This window comes from Echinops telfairi, unplaced genomic scaffold (genome assembly GCF_000313985.2).
Source record: "Echinops telfairi isolate 266 unplaced genomic scaffold, ASM31398v2 ScPeMD7_3533;HRSCAF=4204_1, whole genome shotgun sequence".
Lineage (NCBI taxonomy): Eukaryota > Metazoa > Chordata > Mammalia > Afrosoricida > Tenrecidae > Echinops > Echinops telfairi.
Genome location: NW_022107432.1, coordinates 3,778,472 through 3,786,609, shown reverse-complemented (window position 1 = coordinate 3,786,609; position 8,138 = coordinate 3,778,472). Strand labels below are relative to the sequence as shown.

At 39.1% G+C, this 8,138-nt stretch overlaps 1 pseudogene; it reads right to left on the bottom strand.

Moving 5' to 3' along the window:
* Positions 1 to 7,402: 7,402 nt before the first annotated feature.
* Positions 7,403 to 7,743, bottom strand: LOC105978248 (annotated as a pseudogene).
* Between the last annotated feature and the right edge of the window lie 395 nt (positions 7,744 to 8,138).

Sequence of the window (8,138 nt, the reverse complement as noted above, 5' to 3'; positions counted from 1 at the left end):
CACTAGTCCGTTTTTCATCATGACAATGGACCTGCTTATATCATAAATAATCCTTAGGTTAAAGATGTGCCAGTTGGCTTGTGAAGTATTTCAATCCCCTGAATTCCTATGAGCCAATTCTAGTCAGTCCTATTGGATTACTATGGGACTGAGGAGATTCCATGTCATTGTATTTTGGGGGATAATTCACTGAAGACAATCTTATTTCATTTAGGAAATGGCATAGCATTAAGAGAAAAACTGGGCATAACATTAGGGGGAAAACACATCAAATATAAAATAGTTTTTAAAATGATGAAAACTCTACAATAATATTAGGATACTTAAATACACCACTTGCAGGATAGAACAGCTAGAAAGAAAATCAACAAAGCCACAAAAGAACTAAACAACACAATCAAGATACTTGACCTTATAGACATATACAAAATACTCAATAATAGCACAATGCACATTCTTTCCCAGTGCACATGGAAATGTCTCTAGAATAGACCATATGATAGGCCACAAAGCAAATCTCAGTAAATTTTAAAACACTGAGATGCCTCAAAGAATCTTTTATGATCCCAGAACCATATCAGGAGAAATCCACACATAGCAAGAGTGAAAAAAAGCAAATGCATTGAAAGTGAATAACAACATGTATAAAAATGATTTTTATAAGAACCTTTTAAAACAAAATTGTGGCAATTACATAAGCAGGTGTCAATTTGAGGATTCAGAGTGAAGGGGTGGAGTCTAACCTGTCAACCAGGTCATAGTCAATGAGGCGTTTGTATGGTCATGGCCTTCTCCTGAGGATTCTGGGAACTCCTTTAATCCTCTTTGGAGGCGGGAGACATTCTCTCTCTCAGCTCACTCCCTGTGAGATCACCCTGTGGAGAAGACACATGGAGAGAGGCGGATGGAGTCAGACCTCTGGAGCCAGAGAAGCCACATAGAGACCCCTGCCAGTGCTGTGATGCTTACAATACCACTGGATCAACAAAACTTCCCACCCACTGGCCTGTGATCTTCCAGCATTCGGCATCAATGCATGTATTTTGTGAGTCTGTAGAGGATTTCATAGATTGGTATTGGACGTATGGGCCAATATTGGACTTAAGGACTGGAAATTTACTGAGATGGGATGTTTTCTCAATATTCAATTGCTCTTGTATGTAAAGCTCTTTTTTATACACATATGAATGTCCATTAATTTGATTCTCTAGTCCAGAGGTCCTCAAACTTTTAAAATAAGGGGCCAGTTCACTGTCTCTCAGACCCGTTGGAGGGCCGGACTATAGTTTAAAAAAAAAAAATCTATGAACAAATTCCTATGCACACTGCACATATCTTTTTTTGAAGTAAAAAACAAACAGGGCAAAAATACCCGGCAGGCCGGATAAATGTCCTCGGTGGGCCACATGTGGCCTATGGTCCGTAGTTTGAGGACACCTGCTCTAGTTCACCCAAACACATTATGTGTTTGGTTCCCAGGAGTGGGGAACTAGAGAAACAAATAAAAAAGATGGAGAGTAGATGTTTGTTTGACTTCTGTCTCATGGTAGTGTTTCTTCTTCGACTAGCCAGAGGTCAGATATGTCCATGCGGTTTACTGGATTGTTTTCTGGAAGGAATATGAGAAGTTAAAGTTTTGATTATTTTCCTTTAATATTGTCTTTGGGTATTCCTTTGTGAAATGGCAAAAATGAATATTGTTAATGTATATTTTGTGCTCAGGGTTAGAGATCGCTCCTTGAATTTCTCAGAGACCATGCTGGCTAAAGAAAATGCCTGACAGAGGGTCAAATTGGTTGCCAGGTAGCCTAGATCTGGTTTGATGTTCTCAGAGATGTATCCCATATTTTTGTATCAATAGAATCATTTAGATAGAATTAAGATAAGCTAAATAAAGTTTGAACTTGACTTTTAAAAATTGAATTTAGTGTCTGATTCTATTTTGTTTATACAGATTTCGTCGGCTTATTTTTGTTGATATAAATGATTATTGGGAAGTATGAAAATAGAGAGCTCATAAGCCCACTTGCCTTGAGCCATTAACATTTTAATCTTTAAATGGGTTAGGACATGCCTGCAAAGAAGGCTGAAAAAATAAGCCTGACCAAGTGCTTTGCAGTACTCGGGATGTTTGTATTCAAAGAGTCTTGCCTAAGGGGTCATTGTTGACAGACTGAACAAAAAAAGGAACTCTCAGGATATTTGATTTTGAACTAGTGTTTTTTGTCAGAAGCTAGAAAAAATCTAGAACCATGAAGAAAACTCTACTCTAGGACTGAAGAGTACCAGGGAGCCTGTGGGAAGGCTGAAATGCTTGCTAGGTGACCACCTGGATCCGCTTGTTGAGTGGAAGGGGGACACAAGCAGCAAAACGTAGATGGGTTGAGTTTTGCCACTGATACTTGTGAACCTAATTTACAAGAACTAGAGGAGAAGAAGAGAGTGGGTTGACTAGTCTAAAGTTCATGATCACAAGGGTGGGTAGGGTTGTTCAGAATTTGTGATGGGGCAATGCTCTAAGACAAGGCAACCAAAGAGCACACCGGTGAGGCTAAGTGAGGTAGTCTGCATTGAGTTGACCAGAACCCAAGCAGATGAAGAGAAGGTTTTTGAGTCTGTGAACTAGTACATAGGGCTGCTGACTTTATGGATGGCACATCCTGATTTGACTTTGCCTATGGATGCGAACATCAAAGTTCCAACTGGAATGAAGATTCTTCAAGTCAAATTATCTGATTGTCTCTTCAGAGCTCTGGTTTGATAAAAGTGGGCATCATAGAAACTGGATACCCAAAATGGAGCAGATAAATGCATGAGTGGTTGGCTTACAAACTTTTGTAGGTGGAAAAAATATATTCATAGGATTATAGGATTGTAGGTGTTCACATAAGTATAGAATATTTTTATTTTGTTCACTGATAAAATATTATATTTAAATGGGGATGGTACATTTTGAATTGTATGCAGGTTAGTTTTATCCTATTAGGTACAGGTATGATTTTATTATTGTTTGTTTGAAAATTACATATGGCAAAAGAGTTATGTGAAAGTGTGAAATTGACAAGGGGTGGTCTATCATAATTCCATAATCTTGTGTCAATTTGAGGATTCAGATTGAAGGGGTGGAGTCTAGACTGTCAATCAGGTCAGAGCCAATGAGGCCTCTGTGTGGGCATGGCCTTCTCCTGAGGATTCTGGGAACTCCATTTTTCCTCTTGGAGGTGGGAGACACTTTCTGTTTCGGTTCATTCCCTGGGAGACATCCCTGTGGAGAAGACATATGGACATGCCACTGGATCCACAAGATTTCCCAACCACTGACCTGTGACCTTCCTGCATTCGGGGTTAGTGCATGTGTTTCATAAGCCTGAAGAGAACTTTATAGATTGGTATAGGACATATGGGCTAATATAGGACTTATGGACTTGATATGGACTAGGCAAGGGAGTTTTCTCAATATTCAATTGCTCTTGTATGTAAAGCCCTTTCTTATACATATATGAATGTCCATGAATTTGCTTTTCTAGTCCACCCAGACTAACACAAAATAAAATAAATATCCTCACTCAAATCCAAAGGCCTGAAATAATTAAAATCAAATTAAATGGTTTCTTTAACAAATAGTGCTGGGCAAAATGGGTATTCATTTTCATTTGCACAAGAGTAAAACAGGACCCTTATCTCACTAAGTATATATATTTTTTAAAAATCAACTCAAAATGTAGTTGTAATATCTAGAACTGTATAGATAATTAATAAAAATTTAAGACAAAACCATGCCCCTAATACATGGTATAAACACATCAAACACAAAAACAATGGAAGACAAAGTAGATGAATGTGATCTCTTCACAATTATATATATATTTGAATCAAAATATTTCATCAAAAGAGCATTCAGAGAAGGTAAACAAGCGGCCGTCAAGCTGAGAAGCAACAAACCCCACATGGAAGAAGCACACCAGCCTATGTAACCACGAGGAGTCGAAGGGATCAGGTATAAGGCATCATCAGAACAAAAAATCTTACCATAGTGGATGATGGGGGGAGTGCGGAGTGGAGACCCAAAACCCATTAGTAGCCACTGGAGATCCCCTTGCAGAGGGGTCTCGGAGAGGAGATGAGCCAGTCAGGGTGCGATGTAGCAACGATGAAAAATACAACTTTCCTCTAGTTCCTAAATGTTTCCTCCCCGCTCCCACTACCATGACTCGAATTCGACCTTGCAAGTCTGGCTAGACCAGAGGATGTACACTGGTACAGATAGGAAATGGAAACACAGGGAATCCAGGGCGGATGAGCCCTACAGGACCAGTGGTGTGAGTGGCGATACTGGGAGGGTAGAAGGAGAGTGGGTAGGAAAGAGGGAACTATATGTGACCTCCTCCCTGCGGGACGGACAACAGAAAAGTGGGTGAAGGGAGACGTCAGACAGGGCAAGATATGACAAAATACCAATTTATAAACTATCAAGGGCTCATGAGGGAGGGGGAAGCGGGGAAGGAGGGGAAAAATGAGGACCTAATACCGGGGGTTTAAGTGGAGAGAAAATGTTTTGAGAATGATGAGGGCAATGAATGTACAAATGCACTTTACACAATTGATGTATGTATGGATTGTGATAAGAGTTGTATGAGCCCCTAATAAATGATTTAAAAAAAAAAGAGCATTCAGAGAACCCATAGACTGGGAGAACAACAGATTAATCCCTGAAATATATTGAAAACTTCAGCATCTCAACAAGAAAAAGACATATAATCCAATTGAAAAGTGGGCAGAGCAAAGAAGTCTGCCAATCATTAGCTACTCTAGAGATACAGATAAAAACAATTAAATATAACCTTGCTTTAGATTAATAGCAAATTTCAAAATTATAGGAATTATTTAAGGATAGCAATAGTGAAAATAATATGGAACCATCACATACTGCTTAAAAATACCTCATTGACATCAATTCCATGCCAGCTCCTTGCAACCCGATGGAACAGGGGAGAACTGTCCCTGTGCGTTACAGACTGAAACTCTATCTGGGAGTAGAAAGCCTCAACTTTATCCAGGGAGTGGCTACTGATTTAGAACTGCAGACCTTGCAGTTAGCAGCCCAACTCTTAACCATTATGCCTCCAGGATCCCTTACTCAGATACTGTTTATTGGACTGTAATATGGTGCAATCATTGTGGGAAGTAGTATGGCCCATACTAAAAAAGTTGGGCATAGAAATAACATTACCCCATGATCCATGACACAAATAGATATATGCACACCCATGTTAATTTCAGTACTACTTGCAATAGAAAACAACAACAACAACAACAACAACAAAACAGACTAAAGTCCCACCAGTGGAAGAATTGATATCTATTATGGGGAAGTGGGAAAAGTGCTGGTACGTTGAGGGGATTGAAATGGAGTAGTTGAAACAAAAATGTGTTTAATTTTTTAATGTGAAACTGGTCATCTGTTCCATAAACTTAATCTAATTCACACCAGTAAGTTTAAAAATTATAAAAAGCTAGTCATTATTCTCATGACTATTGAGTTGTTTTACACTCGTAATGACAGTTTAGGACAGAGCAGAACTGGCCCTATGGGTTTCTCAGACTGTAACTCTCTATGGGAGTAGAAAATCTCATCTTTCTCCTACAGAGTGGCTGGTGGTTTTGAACTTCTCAGTGTTATGCCAGTAGGGCTTGTTCAGAATCATTAGTGGTTACATAATCATCCGTCTGCTTCATCTTTTAGAAATGTGCATACACCATATAAAGGGGAGTTTTCATCATTTAGTAAAGAATTACAAGGAATTTAAATGGTATGAATACTTTGAAAAAAATGTTTCTTATAAATAAATCCATTCTCTATATAATTATCACTAAGTAATCATCAAAATAAATATTGAATTATAAATATAGAACTGTCAGAGAACAGATTCCTAGATAATTTTCATTTAAAATATACAGAATATTTGTTTGTTTATTTTAGCTCAAGTTTCTGTTGATGTGATTATATTCTATAGAGAAGGTAAAACTTGGTTTTAATCGCAACTCCTCTAAAATCTTGTTTGACTTTAGATAAATGTAAATTCATCCTATTTTCTCAACTGTAAGCTGAAATAAGAGTATAGCAGTGTATTGAGATATCATATAGCAGATGCTATCCATTTAACTCACAAGAGGCAATCACAAACTTTCTGTCTTCCTCAGCTTCCTCTAACTAGTCAGACAGGTTACCTCACTAAACGTGCTCCTGGCTTGGCAATCTTTCAAAACGTGCTTTATCTTTAAAATTAAACACATATCTTGCTTTCAATTAAATATGAAAAATCTCCCTTCCCTTAATTGAAATCCATATGTGCAAGAAAATGCTTGTGCCCCCATCAATGTTCTGTTATCCTTGAGGCAAGAGCTGCTTCTTAGATTTTTTTGTATCATACAGTTGTTCTTTTTTTTTATGGCTCTTTTCAGTTTATTGCATGGAGTTATACTGTCCGAGTCAAAAGTGGACCAGAAATGGTCCTATTATACAAGAGTAAGACAAAGAGTACTGCTATACAACCACAGAAACTTTTATGAAACAAAAATATCAAAAGATGAAGTTACTGTTTCTTGATGTATCCTACATCTAGGCCTATGCTTTTTTTTTTGGTCTATACACTTCTGAAGGGGTGCTTCTATCTCTTTCCCTTCTAACCCTTCCCCGCAGAACTCTTTCGCTGATTTAGACCATATCAAAAATGGCAAGTTTTGCCTCTTTGAAGGACTCAAAATAATGTTCATTTTAAGTGTTCTAATTCATTCCACGAAATCATCTTCAATAGCTTTGGTCTTGCTTAAAAGGCTTGATGGAGAGATCAGGCCTTTGAGCTAGCTGATCTTCCAACAATGCTTTTGGCACCTATCATGCCCAAAGTTGCCAGAGGCTTGCAACATCTGGCTTACAATGCAAATTGCAGACCCCCATGAGATTGGAAAATCCCGGAGTGGTCCATGGAAAATCTACTGTGGTCTTCCGCCACCCTCCAGACGTCAGTCAGTTTCTTCTTTTGTGGAGGTGAATGGTCTTGCCTTCTTGGGCTCATCTTTGAAGTCTCCCTGACTCTCCCTGAAATGCTTCCACCAATTTAGAAATGGATGTTTTAGATGGGACAGCAGTCCCGTAAGCTTGTTGCAACACTTCGTTAATTTGGGGAGATGTCCACTTTAATTTTGTGAAAAATTTGATATTAGCCCTGACCTCAAAGCTAGTTTTTTCCATGTCTGTGCCAGGAATGGGACCTTTGCAGTGAAGCCTTTTGACTTACCCTTGTACAACTGTGAGGTTTTAAACTTGTGACAAGGGACAAAAGGGGAATTTTCTACTCATTGCAAGGGAATCCTCACTTAAACTTCCATGAGCCACAAGCACTTAAAACTCATGACCTTTCAGCTGGTCGTCCTTAGTCAGTCCAATCTCTACAAGGAACTGGCATACGTTTTTGCGCTGGTCACCCTGGAGCTAAACCCCTTCTCCATATTCTGGATGCTCAGTCACAGTTCCATTGCAGGCACATTTCTTGTTAAAGGCCGGCACTGGTTTCTTTTTGTCGTAGTCATCAGCGATCCCTTGGACAGTGGTAAGGGTCTTTCTGCCGGTGGACTGTTGAATTCTTACATGGATCTAATCCTCGGTCCCCGCGGGAAGCAGGTCATTGCCTTACTGGCATCAGCAAAGGGGTCGAAAGACTGGAGGTTTCTGATAGCGGGCATACGATTCGATTCCTTTTCCTCATGGACTGGGGAAGACTGCGGCGGGAGAAGCTGGGCGGCGGGGAGGCCAGGACAAGTGTCTGAAGGAGCGAGCCGGCAACTCAGTAACTGGGACCGTATTATAAAGTTTTATGGAATTTAATCTATATTTGCTGTATTAAGCCTTTTGGATTTGTGAATTTTTGGTAAAAGTAGCACAAATTTACTTTGTTTGAGAACCCTCAAAATTGCTAATGCTTCCTAGAAATTCCTACAAAAATTAAATTCTACTTTGAAAATATGCCTCCAGACTTAGTGGATGATAATTACTTGTGTACATTTCCTAGTCTTTTCTCCACAATTAACATTTGTCACACAATGAACTTTCATGAGACAACTGAGCAAGCTTCACTGAA